The following is a 17,957-nucleotide window of genomic DNA, read 5'->3' on the forward strand; positions in this document are numbered from 1 at the left end:
CACACCATATACTCTGTTCATGAATAAGTATTTTAACATAAGAAGATACAGCTGTGCATTCTACATTTGGAATGGCAAAGCTTTTACCTGAATTAAATATTAATAATTTTCATGATACAAGTTTTTTGATACAGTTTTTTTAATATTTTTCTGTTCCTGTTGTGGTTTGTTGGGAAATATTTTCTTTTTCCAGGTTCACAATAAAAATAAACAAATTGCTTATTATGATAGTGGCTTATAAGGCTTTTAAGGCAGCCTTAACTGTACTTAAAGCTCCTGTAAGTGAAAATTGCATCTCCAGTGGAACTGAGATTAGACAGCATAAATTCTAAATACACCATTTATGGCAAAAAAGAAACAGAAAAACAAAAGCAGTAGAGAGAAAACCCAAGTCATACTTGCAAATCCATTTTTTTTCTTCCCTGTGTATAAACATGTAAGCTGACTAAATGAGTAGGCTGGGTAGTTGTCTTTTTCACACTACTGATAAAATTTTCATCACACTGAAGAGTTTCAGGGCAGGCTAAATTACTTTTGCATACTACAGCTTGCCTAATACACTAGAAACCAAACCACTCTGTCTTCTCAAATCCATGCTTTTTAAAAGCAATTTTTCCTTTTTCCATTGCCTTTTACAGAAGAGAAGGCAGGGGAAAAGAGGAATACATTTGTTACTCTAGTTATTTTGGAAAAATTCACTCTTCAACACATTTATTCTAGAAGAATCTAGAGCCTAGAGCATTTTCTGGCCATCCTCTCTAAATTTTAATTAATACAGAAGCAATGAGAGCACATAGAGAAGAGAAGCAGATCCTTTTCATTCATATGATGTCTCTGAAAGTTTTTTTATATACGAGACTTTTTAAAATCATCTCCAGTATCATAAGGCAACTGTTATCTCGACAGAAGCCAAAGTGGGGAACAGAATTGGGTTACAGTCATGTGAGTATGCACACTCACAAAGCAGTCATTAATTAAGATATGCCTGACTGATAGCAGTGCAGTCACTCCTGTCTACACGGTTTCTCAGGACTAGCCTGTGCTTTTGGAATCTGGGTAGCCTTCTCCATGGCTCTGCCCCATTGGCGTTGATTATGTATGATTAATGGTTTAAAGGAATAAAAAGAGAAAGGTCAACTTCTGAGTTCAAAACAGAGCAGCTACATGGGGAGTAATTAAGATACTTGTGTAAGCATGATTAATAAGCACAAACTGGCACACTGTGCTGTAAACAAGATGCAACCAGATGGTTAGGATGAAAAGGAGTTTTCCTAAAAAGCAATTTTTCAATGCCTTGAAAGTTGGCTTATTTTTCCCCCTCTAAGCCTTACACAACTCATTATCTACACATCCTAAAGGGAAGAAAGAAATAGTAACCCCTTCAACATTCCCCCTTTCCTGGCTTTTTTCATACAGATAACTACAGTTTGCATGTAAATGGATTCAACTCATCTTTGTTTAACGTTGCCTTTTATGTCGAGTTTCATGAATTGCTAAGCCTGACAAGGTTCACTGGGAGTCTTTTAACTCCCACCCACAAGTTCTCCCTGGCTGTCATGTGACTGGCAGTATAGAGGGATCAGCAATGGCATTTATGGGGAAAGCGGGAAGACAGGTGTCAGAACGGTCCAGCAGGCAAACCGAACGAACACTAATCAGCTCTGGTGTTCTTTTACAATCCATATCTAATTCACAAGTTTCATTCTTTCTGAAAAACAATTACTAGGTTTTGAAGTTCATTGTGCATTTACTCAACTGTCTCTTCACATTAACGTAAGTGGGAACAAGAAAAAAAGAGTCAGCAGGCAAGGGACATCAAAAGATCTTAGAGAAGATGAAGGCTTTATTTTAAAGTAATATAATTACAGATGAGCATAATGTTTTACAATAAATTTAAATGTATAGTTACATCCTTGTGCGCTAGGAAAATATCGGATGGTTGTCTCTCGAGCTGAAACTCTGGTACATACAAATGACTTTGCTGAGAGAAGAAAAATAAAATCTCATTGCAACATCAAAGGAATGGATATTAAGGCAACAGTGGGAACAACAGAATCAGTACTCTGGGAAGTATCTACACTTATAAGGCTCATCTCTGAGAAATAATAATTAAAGATTACAAAAGGAATATTTTGCATACTTCAAACTCCTCTCAGTGCAACATATTTATTCTCCATAGGTAAATTTTATCTCATCTTCATCTAGTTTATAAAAAACTTAAAAAACCCAAAACCGCAACTCCCCATTTCCCACTGACAAATCCTCTTAGAGTTTGAGTATATAATCTGGTAAAGCCTCAGCTAATCTTCACTGGTGGTAGTGTTACTGACTCCAGTATGGGGAAATTTACTTTTGTGTTATGTGTAATGCTAGAAGACGTCTTTAACTCCAGCATGTTTTCTACCAAGTACAGATTTCTCAGGCACTTCATTTTCAGCCCCACAAGAAGTTACAGGCACACAGCATCTGTTTTCCAAATAATCCTCCATGTAGATGAACATCCTTTCAAGGACTTCTATACAGAGAATAAATAGTTGGTAAGTGAAATGAAAAAGGCCCTATACCAGGACCTCAATGATCCCATTGTTCAGAAGCAAGGATTGATGTTTATGCAACTCAAATCTAGAAATATTTCCTCGATGAGAAAGCAACACATTCAAGTACACATTTTGATTAGAAACTCAATACAGTACTCAAGTGTTAAGTGACTTAGAAGTTTTCCTAATACCTGAATAGTGATCCCAAGAACAGGATGGGCACTCACCTAGAGATACAAGAGTATGGGAACTTCCAATCAATTAACCACAGACAGATGAAAAGCATTTTTCAGTTCCATGTGAGTAAGTTTTGGCACCTGGAAAAGCATCATGGTATGTAACTGCTTTCCCTTTTTCACTGAGCACATCTTTCAATTTCTAGTCAGACAAGCCTTTATCAGTCCTGACTTTTACCACCACCCATTAAATAATGCTTCCCAGACAGGCAGTTATCATGTAATTCTACAACCAAATCAACATGTCGATTGCTAGCATACCTCAACTTTGAAGTTGCTACAAGGAGAACATTAGTAAGTTAAGAACGACCACTGATAGGCTAGCACTGCTAAGGACACCCCTCTAGACCCAGATACCCATAGCTAAGAAATGGGATTCATTTAAAGCCATCCTATGGGACTGCCAAGAGTTTGGCAGGAAAACAATTAAAACGACTTATCTACATCCTGGTGTCACACAATTTCCAAATTCGTTTTTCAAAAGCAATAAAAATTAATATTGATTATGCTCAAAACTATTGTTAGGATAAGTCTCAGGAGTCCAAACAACCATGTTGAAAAAAAAAATTAAAAAAAAAAGAAAATCAAGCTCATGTGAAACGTGCGTCCATTAATATTTGTGTCATTTTTTTATATGGGATGAGTCAGACTATAGCTCCATCCCACAATCAATCATTCTTGTATTGTATTTCTGCTTTTTTCTGTCTATTGTATGAACAATAAGTAAGTAAGAAGACAAACTGGCATGGATGTTACTCACCAGTGCTGATAAGTAAACAGGAAAGAAAGCTGGATAAATAAACTTGTGCTAAATACATTCTACATACTGAGAGCTTCAGCTTCTGATTACTGACCTCTTAGAAAAAGTGTATGTTTTCAACACTGAGTAGTCATTTTCCCTGACGTTTTTTTCTAAGCCACAATATATGCCGAACAATTTATATACTACACAAAGGCTTGGAGTTACAAAAACTGAAAGAGGAAATGTAATAAATATACAGACTTTACTGTTTCATAATATTTAAGCTAAAAGGCTCCAATATTTCACTGCAATACAAAATTATATTTTTTTTAATACTTAAAAAAGAAAAAAAAAGTGAATGTATTTTCATTACCACTTAGAAAAGTTTTCAGATACACATTCATATGTGAACAGAATTGAATCAACAGGAAACCCAAACTTTACTCTAGAAAAGCCTAGGATGATTCATTTTTCAAGGGAAATTTGAGAAAGATTTAAATTGTCCCATATTAACTAATCAAGCACACATAACGAGAAAACCACATTACATGCACACAAGAAGTCATCCCTGTGGCAGAGTACCCAGACTCCTCACAGAGCACACCCTACAAGTCTTCTCCTTAGTCCCTCAAACTCAAGTCAGACAACCCTTATGCTCATTTTATGCTTCTTTCTTTCTTTCTCTCTTTCTGCAGAAAAAGCAGAGTATTCATGTTATCTTAATGAATTGAGCTCCATATTAACAACGTTATTAAAAGCCATGCCTCTGCCATTATTTTTTGAGTATTTTCTGCAAGACCACATTGGAGAGTGCATCTTGCTCTTGCATCAGCTGTGAAACTTTACAAAGACAACTGTATATTTCTATTTCTATCTCGTTTTGGTGTCTGAAATGACATCCTCAATACTGTCTGCGATTTCTCAACAGCTTAAAAGGAGAAAATTATCTAGCTGAACACAGAAACAATCAAAAACCAAAAGCCATTGTGGCTGCACTGGGGAAACTGGCTCCACAAAAACAGTGGTTTTGCAAAGATCCTATTTCAGACTACAGTGCACTCTATGGACAAACACACCACAATTTCCCCAGACTGAGACACAAATATCAGGTTGCTGTAAGCCTGTTTTATCTTTTTAAACCAGCCCTACCCTGGCAGCATCTCTAGTCCAAGCTAATTGTGAGTGACTTCAGACATCAGGACAACACCGTTCCATGCGTCAACAAAATGGAGAACTGACAGGTAGACTACAAACAATGACAGTCACCAAGCAGGAACCAGGTTAGCTTAAGTTTTTTGTGCCTTTTTTTTTTTGGAGTGGGGGGCGGGGGGGAGGCCCTCAAGGCATACAAACTAGTGCATAGACTACAATGAGATATGCAGATATAGTCCATATGGTCCAAATGGCTTGATTTTCAAACAAGACTCAACCAGTATGCAAAGATGTCATTGAGTGATATCAGTAACACTGATAACCAACAACATTTTTGCCAGTAACAACCTTTAATCATCTGTGTCTCGGTGTTTTGAAGTGATATATTTCAAAAATGTCAAAACTCAGTGAAATGTGGTACTAAAATTAATAGTCTGTTTGCTTTCCCTATTGATATACCAGGTTTCAGACTGTCAAAGTGCTTTTAGTTGTAAAAGAAAAAGTACAAAGTTGTTTTGACAACTACAAAAAGATTTATCAGTTACATGTACCTACTGAAGTACCTAGATTCTCAAAGTGAAAATGTGTGTATGCAAGGTTCTAATACTAAAAGTTGTCAAGTGAATATCAATATATTAATCTTGCAAACAAGATAAACTTTAAATTATTTCATCATATAGCATGTTACCTTGAGCTGAGGTGTGTTACTTAACAATACTAAATTAATTTTCTACCTCTGTTTTGCTTCCAGTAGGTATTTTTTTCATGCTTGCCAAACTTGTTCATCTGTGTTATAGTAGATTTATTCCTCTCTAAGCCACATATGTGTAATATACCTCATATGTATTAGCATACAGCAAAATGCATGCAACACACAGAGAATAAGTCACATTCTGTTCCTTATCTAACTCACTTGAGCATTAGCAGAATAAGCACAGAAAAAAGAATTCCTGAAAATATTAGATTTCAAATTCACACCACGAGAATATCATCATCATTATTATTATTGTTATTATTAGGGGAAAAAAAGGCTTTACTGCATCTCATCAAAATCCTTTGCAATCTGGAAAAGAGGTATATTCACCTCTGTTAAATTGCTGAAACAACAAATAACAAAGCAAATAAAAACCATTTTGTGTACAATTTCTTGAATTTATTATTAGATTAAATAATGTCTACAGCTTTCCATTCTTTTTGAGTCTGAATTAAGAAGTATCAGCTAGTCTTATTGAGATGTTCCTTAAAGTTCCAAGTGTCTGCAAGCTCTTTTATATTTGCTTTAAGAAGCTCTGATAGAAATAGACTTCTATAAGAAGTATTCAGCATTGATAGCAAAAATAGAAGTAGACAACAGTAAAAATATTGCATTTACAGTTTAATCTTCATATTCCTAAAACACACCATGCAACCGGTAATGCTACTTTATGAAAGATGGCTTCAGTATCACAATTATAAATTCTGTCAGCAAGATAGGTGTGACTTTATTGGAGTTCATTTCACAAGTTACATTGGATGTAATTATTTTGTTAAAACTTTTAATATTTAAATTGACTACCGCATTTTATTATTGCATTAAAATATTCATTAAGAATTATCAAGCACTCCTCCATATAATTCTGTAAGATATCTCTGCTTTTCACATACAGCATCCTGAGAGAACACCAAGATTTTTAGTTCACATTTTTTCCCTTGTTTTTGCTACAATGAGAATTGAACTTTCTCCAAAGTTTTATTCTTCACATGAAATCGATATGACTGACAATTAGTATTTCCTGCATTACATGATAGAGCAAGGACAGCTAATAAAGCATTGGGAAACCACTGCAGGTTTTCTCCCTTCACAATCCCATGCAAAGCTTGAAAAACAGTCTAATCTGATGAATTCTGAAATCATGTCAAGCTCATTATTTTATCTTCACCTGGATTAGCAACTAAAATGGACCTCTTTTCCACCACCCAAACCCAAAGTATGTTTCTCTTTTAAGCCTTAACACCCTTACTTCTAGAATCAATTAATAATACCATCCTTAAAGCAACCAAATTAACAATTCTGCAGTCACTTTATCCACACTTACTGTATAATGAAACAAAGGGACTAGTTTGGCTTGATCGTTAAGAGACCCCATTGCTCTACAAAAAATATTCAATTCCACAAAATACACCATTATATACCTTTAAATATCAGCAAAGGTTAGGAATGTGTTTAGCTAATAAAGCAAAGAATCACTTTTCTTAGATGATAACTTAATCCTCAAAGTTTACTGCCCACAACTATATGTTTTACTTGAAGCTCTCATACACTCAGTCTCAATAAGAAGGCAAATTTTCTCAAACATGCCGAATAAACAAACGTTTCTCCAGAACCTGCAAGCATTACATAAAAAAAAAAAAAAATTAAAAAATCACTGACTATGCAATGACCACTAGTTCATCACCAATGAATCCCATGTAGTCTCCCTCACAAAGACTTAAAAACTTCAAGAAAACCCCACACATGCAAGTTCAGTCTCCAAAAAATCCAAAAAGAGAAAACAAAAACCTTGAATGTCTCAGAATACAACACTCCTAGCAAATAAGGTTGATGCAAAACATTTGTTTTTCGGGTACAATGAAATAGCAAGGCTATACCTAGCAAAAAGAAATCACACTTGGGTAACATCAAAGCAAGAAAGCAGAGCATTACCTCCTTTGGTAGCAGCACACAGTCACAAGCTCCCACATACAAACCTCTTTCCTTTTAGGGACTGGGGATTATTTCCACCAGCAGAGCATCCCTGTTTCGGCTGAAAAATATTTTTTCTAAATTCTTTTTTGGAAGTAGTGAACTTCAGAGCAAGAAAACTTTCTTTGCACCAAGACCTTGAAACTGAAAGTAGTAAATGAATCCTACAGATGAACTTAAAAGAGAGGCCCAGGTAGAAGCTGTATAAGACTTAGAAACTGAGACACCTGGGACAGAAAAAAAAAAAATATGTTACCCTTTCCAAGGGATTTCAGCTGTGACCAAGGGATGGGGTGAGGGGATCTTGTTTGCTACTGAAAAGCAAGGATTAATGACAATATGTTTCAGTAATTTGCTTTCCCTCAAGACTGTGCTATGTACTGAAAGCCAAAAGACACTGAGCTCGGAAAGATAACATTTCTCTCTCACATCCACCTTCACTTTTCTCCTGTGCTGTATAGTCACTATGGTCACTTTCTGAGGAATGGTTGACTTTTTTTCCCCCGCAGTATTTATCACCATTTAAAATTAAGCTAATTGTAGGTAATTTTCATTATTTTAATAATTAATTATAGCACTAAACTGATAAATACAGCTAATCTTCTAGCTTAGCACAGTTTAAAAGTGGATGAGAGGAGCAATGAGAAGGAGCAAGTGATCAAATTCCAACCAGCATCTTCATTTTAAAATGCTAAGTAGAAACACCCATGACTGTCTTGAGGCAAAAAGGATGGGTCAAGACTATGTATGATGTGGTAATTTTGGTAGAATTTAGGCTGGTAAGCTGCAAGAGCCATCCCAGTTCTCAAATTGCAGCCTCTCCTCCAGCCTAATTAAGGCTTGTCATATAATGGCTACCATTTGCTATGCTTAAAGCAGATATTCAGAAATACAATACGAAATACAGGACAACTGGAAGAATGAACATCTCTCTGTACAGCTGGGGAACACAAAATGTTTTGGTTCTTTGAAGCAGTTCTCCTTGAGGCCATATGTCCTGACAGGTTCACTGCAATCAGGTGACTACAAATACCTGGAATAATCACTTCTGTTTTCCTGTTTTCTCTGACACCACCAGCCCTCCCACTGCCTGTTCTTTGAGCCAATTCTCTCTTCAGTGTGGCATGGGGTTTTCATGTTGCAGCCCCTCCACTGCCATGAGGCTGCCAGGCCCTTCCTGCTGGCCAAACCTGGTCACCTCCAACAGCTCCATCCATTCCCCCACCCAACAATTTACTCACCCACAGTTACTTGAGGAGATCATGAAACACATACACTGGCACTCCATCTCCATAGGTAACAATCTAAAGATACATGCTTTATTTCCCCATAAGGAAAAGCCTCAGAGAAGTACACCATAATTATCTTAAAAGAGTTAGTACAATAGATGTCTATATTCACAAAGCAAAACTATTGTCAGAAGCACAAATCTGCGTACAGCAGCAACGTGCTGATCCTCAAAGATGTGTGACTCCTGCTAATACTGTAAATTATTCATACATAGTGTTTGGACACAGGCTGGATTCACATTGTGAACTATATGCCACCTAATGTTCCCTTCTACAGCTCAAAACATCCCCCTATTCACTATCTAAATTTTTCTTATGCCACAACAAAAAGAAATTAGGCTTTTCTACACCTATATAGTTCAGCAAAAGGCCAAAATAAATGCCTCTTCCTTCACAGCTTTTAGATCAGCTGTAGATTCTTTTCTTTTGACATCTCTGCTTAGGGAAATAGCTATTGTAAATGCTGTCTCCAAGAAAGCCAAGTCAAGTCAGACTTACCAAAAGACTACCACAGAGATTTCTCAAAAGTGATTGAAAAATAAAAACTGAAGCACAATCAAAAGCAATACAAAGGCCAAGCCCCAGTCCTGAAGTAAAACAATAAACAGATACAAGCAGTGCGGCAAGGCAGAAACGAAAAAAAAAAAAAAAAAAACAAAAAAAAACAAAAAAAAAACAAAAAAAACAAAAAAAAAAAAAAAAAAACAAAACCAGGATTAAGTAAAAAGATAAAGGAACAGTAATGTCATATGAAGATTCAGTTTGAAGTATTTGAGTATATGAGGACTATACCCATAGGAGCAAACAGTGAGGTCCAAATGGAGCAGACCTCCAGAGCAAAACACTGAATGCCAAGGACCCAATGTCCAACATTAGATTCCTTTTAGAGGATTTTAATGGCTATTTGATGTAAGCTGTTTCCAAGGACTGTATGCTCAGCAGCAGAAGGAGCACATCAGATGCAACTCTGAGGAACATCTTCCAGTTCAATTGCGTTTGAAAAGAATCCAGACTCTGGAGATCCAAACACCTGGAAGAGCAAAAGTGGTGCCTCCAAAGCACAAGCCTAAGCCAGACTAAATGGGTGATGCAGACATATGTTAAAAGTCAGAGAGAGCAGGAGCAATACTAGCTCTCTGGACAGGACTAGGCTAAGGACCTAAATTAACAGTTTGGCCATGGAAGCAAAGTATAAACAACATACTTTGTCGAGAGGAAGAACCAAAATTGTGCATGCTGATATTAAGATATTGTTAAGCCTGCTTTTTATAATCTAATTTAGGCTTAGGTAACAGTTTAATACATTGAGACATCCAATAAGTAATATGGTAAAAAAGGACTTCTTCATGCAGAGAAGCGCAGTATAGTACAGAATTTAGTGCCTGTTTTCACTCTGTTACAAAGTAAACTGGTAATTGGTACATTTTTGTTTTTAAAAAAGGCTTTCTAGTCACTGGTTTACATGTTCGAATGGAACAATGAAGTTCAGTATGATAAAATCTACACACAGTAAATTGGATTAAGCTACTAATTACCAGTTTCTTAAGCTATTCCTGACACATTGAATCTATGACACTATGAGGAAAATGATAAGTTCTTTGGAAACAAAAATTTATTTATAGATTTCTTCCTTTTGCTAACAGTGAAAACCAAGGACTAGAGGGATTTCACCTGTAACACTATTAGGAAAAAAGCTTAGACCTAATTACTAAACAAGAAATTGTCCTTGCTCATTTTGGTTAGATTATTGTATCCAGTGAATTAGTGTTCATGAGTCTAAGACTATACAAACTAGTGCTTATGCAGCAAAGGAAACACGGCAAGATTCGTGAACAGATTGTGTTCTTGAGGGTTGTCATGAGGAATTGGTAACACAATTACTGGAGCCCTTGCAAGACCAAGACCAAGCTGAATCCAGTAAAACATCTAGCAAAATGGCTAAGTAAGCATTTTACAGGCTCCATTCAGTGCTGATATGGCTGTAGGCTGTCATATGGAATCTAAACTCTTCTCCATCTTCTATTCATTGGTGTGTCCTGAGCAGATGGAATTTGACAGTGATAACAGTGCTTTCTCTTAGCCAACTTTCTCAAAATCACTTCCTCCATCTTTATGAAAAATATGGTAATTTGCTCATGTTTCCATGGAGGAAACTAAATATTTAAATGCAAGGCAGTGCAAACAAGCAAGTAAAAAAAGGGCAATAGCACTGACCACTCAGTTCTACGCCTGCCCACATGAATCCCCAGTCCTCTGCATTAGAGCAGAGACTGAAGTGATCCAGAATGTGCTACCTAGTACTCTTTTTAACCACAGCAACTGAACTATCACTATCCACACTGAATTTTTACCATGGCTGTTTAAGATTATTTTCTCTTTTTTTGATATATAATGGCCCACTTACCTTGCATCTCCTTATACTTATTAGGAAAGTATTCCACATTTATCCTCTACTTTTCCATTGAGTCTACTACATGGACAATCCAACAGCTGAATTATGTATGGCACTGCTGTCAGTCTCAGAGATACAAATGTTTTTCTCCTACAGCCAACAACCTGAAGCCATTTAGCACCAGGCTTATGCAACAATAAGCAGAAGTAGAACCATACCTCTACCTCCCAAACACTCCTACTAGCAATCTTTACTTTTCCTTGCAAGCTTCCAGATGGACAGGTCTGTCTAAATTTCATTTTAAAAATCAGTATACTTTCATATCACATTGCATAAGGCCAGTGGCATTAAAATTAACCTCCATCTGAAGGCAAAAATCTTTGAAAGACAAAGCATCTCTTTTTTAAAAGCCATAAATATTTGCAGGAGAGCTATATTTATGCAAACACAGCTACCACAGGCAGTTGGACTTGGCAGTTCATGCATAGGTGGATTAAAAAGAAAGGGCAGGGAATGGGTCAGATGCAGAGGAAGAGCTGGTCACTTCATTTATTTACCTAATCTGCTTGGCTATTGCTGGCCAAGTTTGCTCTTGGAACAATGAGAAAGGCCAATTAATTTATCAATCTGTACTCCTCTCTGCCATAACATATTTTCCCCTTGCCAACAAAAAACGTGTCCATTATCAGCCAGGTCCCTGTCCTCCCAGGCAGCTCGTGCAGCTGTATAATTACACTTCTTCCCTTGACAACTTGCATGATTGTTTTCCTAACAGTATATTACTTCGTTAGTACTTTCCAATATACGTTATTTTTAAACTGTCACTTTTGCCCAACTCATCCCAATTCGCACTCGTCTGTTTATCATAACAATCATTAATAACTGTCACTCCACGCCATCAATTTAACGAACTCACTCCCTCATTAGCATGTTCTAGCATTTGTTCCGTAGAAAGGCTGATTATTTTCTACAACAGGCCAAGCCAATTACTTTAGTGAAATGGAATCACATTAATCAAAACTTAACAAGGTGGCAAATTTAAAGATATCAGATTGCAAAAGACAGCATAACTAATATGTCAATGTCAGAGATACTACGTAGGTATGCAGCAGCTGTACTAAATATATCTCTTCACGAAGGCCACATGAATTTTGACATTTCATATGATCTGACAACTACCAAAGTGATATTAGAAGGCTGGAGGCTGGGCTGAGCTGCTCCCAGTGGCTTCTGCACATTCTGGCAAGGGCAGCAAAGAAATGCAAAGAGTGAGGAGAAAAAGGAAATGGTGACTACATATGTCCACAATGCCTGGTAGATGGCACTTTATTATGTCCCTCTATGCCAAGATATTTTCTTTTGCACTTTAAATGATGCTGCTCATCAATTGTACCCTGACAGCTGCATCAGAACCAGCTGTAAACATGCAACATCCAGCAGTGTGAAAATATGCTGACACAACAAACACATATTAGTTTTTACCTTTTGGTCTACATTGCAGAGAGGATTCTTCCCACAGCACCTTTTTCCTTTTAATGAGTAAGTTCACACTTTTATTTTTCCCTGTCACTTTTAAAGAAGGTTTAAAGTCAAAAAGCCTGCATCCCAAATCTTCACACAATCCAACAGTTCAACCATTTCTAAATATGCTTTATTTATGCAGCAGCAGAAGGTAAGCACTCACTGTTAGTCCTTACCAGTGGGCAGGAAATTACAGCTTTGTTAAACACATCTCAATGCTCTTTGGTTTTCCATACAGAAAGAAGCAAATGCTCATGGCTCATTTAAAAAAAAAAATTAAAGTGAGGAAAAATATCCCTAGGCTTACAACTTCTGTTGTATAATATTATTAAGCTTGGTTATATCATACAGTTCAAGAAATTGCACAGTGATTCATTTTTTACAACTTAAATAGCTATTTGCTTCAGTTGCCAGGTTGAACATGATAAATGTATATGATAAAAAAGAACAAAGAGAAGGGCCAGTTCTTATAAACCTACAACATTAGTCAAAGTATTAACCCATTCCTTTCTAACTGTTGGCATTTTAGTATTCATCATGCACAAGTCTGCTCACTTCAACCTGCATTCCGCTATGTATTTGGATTTGGAAAAATAAATTATTATACAAAGAATTGCTCATTTTTGTTAACCTCCAAACTGCCAGTACTTTTAAGATGCAATGTTAAGCCATCACCAAATCTAAAATCAGAGGAAAACTAGGAAAAAACAGAACTCAAAGATCACCTCACGCATCCCATACTTGTTGATACAATCAAGTGTATGTAGTTTTTAGTCAAAATTTAAAAAAATTAAAAACACTTGTGAAAGTGTGCACTCATTTGCCCATTTTCATGTTTAACAGTACTTCTTGTGAGAAAATTTCTCCTTACATTCAGCCTCTATTCCTTCTGTGAGCATTATTTGTTGTTCTTCCTCTAATGACTATGCAGAACAGTTGGTTACTAAGAAAAGGCAGTAGCCATTTTTCACATATTTGCAGGCTTATACACTTCCTCCTCCCAACAGCTATCTTAATTTGAATTTTTTCCAATTTGCTTTTAGCAGTCAAAAATGCCATTTTAATTTTTAAGATAATACTGCAATGTAGATACCTAAGTAATTAGAATTTTTGCCAAGTTAAATTAACTCACTAGCACAGTTAGCCTGCTTAGAAACACTTGTCTCATATGATATCAACTAGTATCGTTTGGGTTCATTATTTCTAATTAAATTCAAATGACATGTTAATAGATATTAAACCTTTATGTGAGAGATGTCATAACCCAAGATTTAAATGTAAGATTAATTTATCTAGAAACACCAGTTATTAAAATAAACACAAGCATTTCTGGAAAAAAAAAATAAAAGAGGAACAGGAACAAGATTTTTTACATTTGAGCACACAAGTGTGGGAGACAGGAAGTTCAGATTGTTTTGAGGGACACTGGTGATACAACTAAAAGTGACACTCTCTCTGCAAATGATGAAATGCTATGCTGTTTTAACTGGCATTTTTATGATTACAGGAAAGTGAATAAGATCAATAGAAAAGAGAAACTAAAACACCATCTCGTCTAACGTTTGAGAAGACATCAGCAGGTTTATACTCCTCACTTTGGATTTGCTTGATCCAAGGCAAGAACTAAGCCTCCACATCACTCAACTAACTAACTTCTCTTTCAGTAGTTTCGACAGACACCCTGTAGCACACAGACAGACAACATGAGGTTCCCCAAAACACTGACTGCAGTGAAACAACTGCAGCTGAAGCAGACCCGAGGCCAGGCTCAGAGAGCTCTGCTCCTCCCCGTCACTGACATTCCACTCCTCTGGGCACCAAGGCTCTAACAGGGAGCGTTTCCACTTCCACCCCCACCCAACCACCGGCCTGCTAAAAGAAATATTCCATTTTCCTCGCAGCAATAGCTATCACCATGATAATAACTAAATGTGCATTTCCACCTTTTCTCCGCTATTCAGCACAGAACTTTTTAAGATATTACTTTAAGGTTTAAAATGCATGTTAAAACAACAGCCTACATTAAAATAATGGATTAATGTATCAAATTATTACCACTAACTGCTACTTTTCAACTGTATTTTATTAATTTAGTTATTACTTAGAAGACTCCTTCCAAAGCAATATATTCATATCTCTTTCCTTTTGCTATCTTATTCTTTCATATCAATTAATTTCCAAAGATGACAACTTGAGCAAGTCTTTGTAACGGTTTTCACTTTGTATGAATAAATTATGCATAACAATATAGCTCTGTTCACAACCATTCAAGGCAGAATATATTCTCATCTGATGTATAACAATTTGGAATTGACCTGCTAAATATAAAAGTAAATAACAAAGTTCTCTACCACAAATTATGCTAAAAGCTCCATTGTCATCCATTCCAGTGCATCACTTAGTTAGAAATGCAGAGATGCTTGTCTTTTTTAAACCTTACACTATGAACCCTGGCATCTTTGAACTGCTTCCAGGAAGGATGTGGTGTACATATTAAATGAGCATCATGAGTAGGAACATTAAAGCAATTGAAATGAAATTAAATTTCTGGATTTGGAATGATCCATTTCTTTCAAGATACATGTAAAAATTTAGCTGCTGCCTTTTCAGCGTGTGCTGCATGTTCTGTCTAAGATTAATCCCACAGGAGGTTTTTTTATTTCCTACTCTGCCTATCTTTCATCTTCACCCCAGACTAAGCAGATGGATGTGAATTCAAAGTTTTCTGATCTTTAGCACAAGTTATGGAGGGTTATCTTTGGCTGTATATCTTTCTGCTGGCAGCACTCCCTTGGTGATGAAGGATTAACCACCACAGCTGTCTCTTCCCAGAATGATGCAGTGCAGCGCTCCTCAACACGACAGCATCACTTAATCTTAATGTCCGCTCTTCCAGCGCAGCCGCGCAGGACAAAGCCAATCAACATCAGATGCCACCAAGATGGACCTACTGCTTGGCCCTGGAGTCTTTCACCCTCACACACCTATTAATCAACATCATCCAGACCAATCCCAGTGTTCACTTCTTTCAAACCACAGTTAAACTAAGCTAGGTTTTATATTAACAGACTGAGAGATATAGAAATCTACCCACAGATAAAGCATGAATAGGCAGAAATGTAGAGCAAATTTAAATCAAGTTTTAAACACCCTTATTTACAAAACAAAGGTGTTTATTTTGTTTTAAAGCATAACTACCAGAATTCCTATTTTTAACATCTTGAAATTCACTAATAAGAAAAGCTGCCTATTATCTTTCATGTCTCCAAAGACTTAAGGCATAACTACAACATCTTGAGCTAGATGTTTTTATGGGAAATTGTTCTATCCCAAAATACAGAACGCACATTACCAGAACTTCTTTAGTCTTCTGCAGACACATATTATCTTGCCAAGATTTATTTTCTCTACTTTAACCTATTGCATGAGACTGTTTAGTAGTTTCCCCTCTTCTATCTGCTCCCCCCAGTTCCAGAGCAATTATAACATAGCTCCTTCCTTTATCCCCCCTCCTCTTTTTAAAGCTAGCAAGTTCTCAACAGCAAATGCAATAAAACAGTAAATTATTGCTAGAGTTTACTAAACAAATGCAACCTAGTTAAATTTAGAAAAATCTTCACTTTTGCTTACATTTGCAATTTTACTGCTGAACTACTGGTATTTCTTACTTATGCAACATTAAAATGTATAAGAAATCCTCTTGTGTGCTATATGCAGCAACTACTCTTGATTTATAATGCCCAATTTAGAAAAAAAACCCCACAACTAAACCTGATTTAAATCACAGATTACTCTGTAAAACACAAGCAAGGAACTATTCCAAATCCTAAATGTAATTTAAACATATTTATATTTTACAGTGATATATTTTCCCCCATTCCTTGTCTTACTACTGTAAACTTTCTGTAATTATATAAGCAATTTCCCTGAGGTCACAACATTGATCACAGTTATATATTGCTCAAGCATTACAAAACATAACTTGTAATAAAATATTGCTGGACATCACTACATAATTTCACACAAAGAAATGCACAACTGAAGTTCAAGAGCGCTGAATTTGGCAATGAGGTGTTTTCAATAGATTATTCATTTCCTCCTCATTCCACCATTAAAAGACTATTGTTGAAATATTACCAAAAACATTAAGTTCCCACATGTAGAAATGTGTAAGAGGGCAGAAAAAGGGAGAAGAGCATAGGGAACAGTTTACATGGGAAGCTAAGGCATATGATCCCTCTGCGTTATTCCTTTCCTTCATTGCAACGCCACCCCACAAAGTGTCACAGTGCTATAATACACTGCAAGAACTCACAGTAGAAAAACCCCACAGGAGTGCAACTCAATTTTTAGTGTTTCTGGTTGAGCGAGAGTTCTCACACACTTAATGAGAGGAGAGTTCACAGCTCTCAATGCACTATGCAAATAGATGTTATTTAGGAGCAGTTAGTGTTGGCATGTTGCACAGCTGAGCTGACGCACCAGTCACTGAACACTAGTTAACAAATGCAAGGCTCCCCTTCGGGAAGTCGCTTATAAAAAAAAAGGAAATGAAGAATTGGAAGATAAAGAGATGAATATTTTAGCTCACTGTGCAAAAGTAGTGGCAAAAAAAGGCTGAAGACCAGTCATTCACCATGTATATTATACAAACACAGCAAAGAAGCTGCAAGCATTGGCTTTGATACTGATCTTGTATAGGTTTGAGCAGGTTGGGGTCATCACCTATATAGAGACTTCTCAGAGAGCATTCAGTCATCCAAACTGATTAGCAACACACACTTTCTCGACTAACTTCTCTGTTTCAAAATTATAAAATACGACAGACCTGCCAGCCAAAACAGCCATATGGCTACAACCAAACCAACTTGTTGATAGGTGCAAAAAACCCCAGGGGAGAGTCTGTGCAGTAAGCCACTGTGGAGACTGACTGAATTCCCCAAGGGGCAGGGTGGGCCTGCAGGCCCTCCCCAAGGTCAGAGTACGAGCTGGACATCAGGGGTGTTCACTCAAATGAAATAAAGACCAAGTAACTGTTTCCAAGACACCACGTGCAGTCTTAGGCTACGTTATGTCTCTCAGTTCTGGGAGGCAAATGAGTTAGGCTAATTCCACTTCCCCAAAGGATCACTGAAAACAGTACTCTAAAAAAGGCACACAGATGACAAACATGCACGAGTTTCAAACTAAGCAGCTGGGAACTCCCATTAGCTAAGAGGAATGTAGGAACACCAAATTGTGAGAGTCAGATCCCACCTTCAAATAACAAAGGACAAATCCTTGCAAATCTCAGAGTATTTGAAAATACTTATTTTTCCAAAAAGTTATCTAGAAAAAAAAAAAGTGGAATGCTAATATGATATATT

At 36.7% G+C, this 17,957-nt stretch overlaps 1 protein-coding gene and 1 long non-coding RNA gene across 7 annotated transcripts in view; both read right to left on the reverse strand.

The window, feature by feature from the left end:
- Positions 1-17,957, reverse strand: part of LRMDA (leucine rich melanocyte differentiation associated) — a 640,335-nt gene that overhangs the window by 497,869 nt on the left and 124,509 nt on the right. The gene's annotated exons all lie outside the window — the stretch shown is intronic.
- Positions 1,826-5,655, reverse strand: LOC148223008 (uncharacterized). Its single transcript, XR_015805026.1, has 2 exons — positions 2,765-5,655; positions 1,826-2,515 (listed from the first exon to the last, which is right to left on the reverse strand). It is a non-coding gene; the product is annotated as an uncharacterized LOC148223008 (long non-coding RNA).

Source organism: Sturnus vulgaris, chromosome 8 (genome assembly GCF_052056855.1).
Source record: "Sturnus vulgaris isolate bStuVul1 chromosome 8, bStuVul1.hap1, whole genome shotgun sequence".
NCBI classification, from domain to species: Eukaryota; Metazoa; Chordata; class Aves; order Passeriformes; family Sturnidae; genus Sturnus; species Sturnus vulgaris.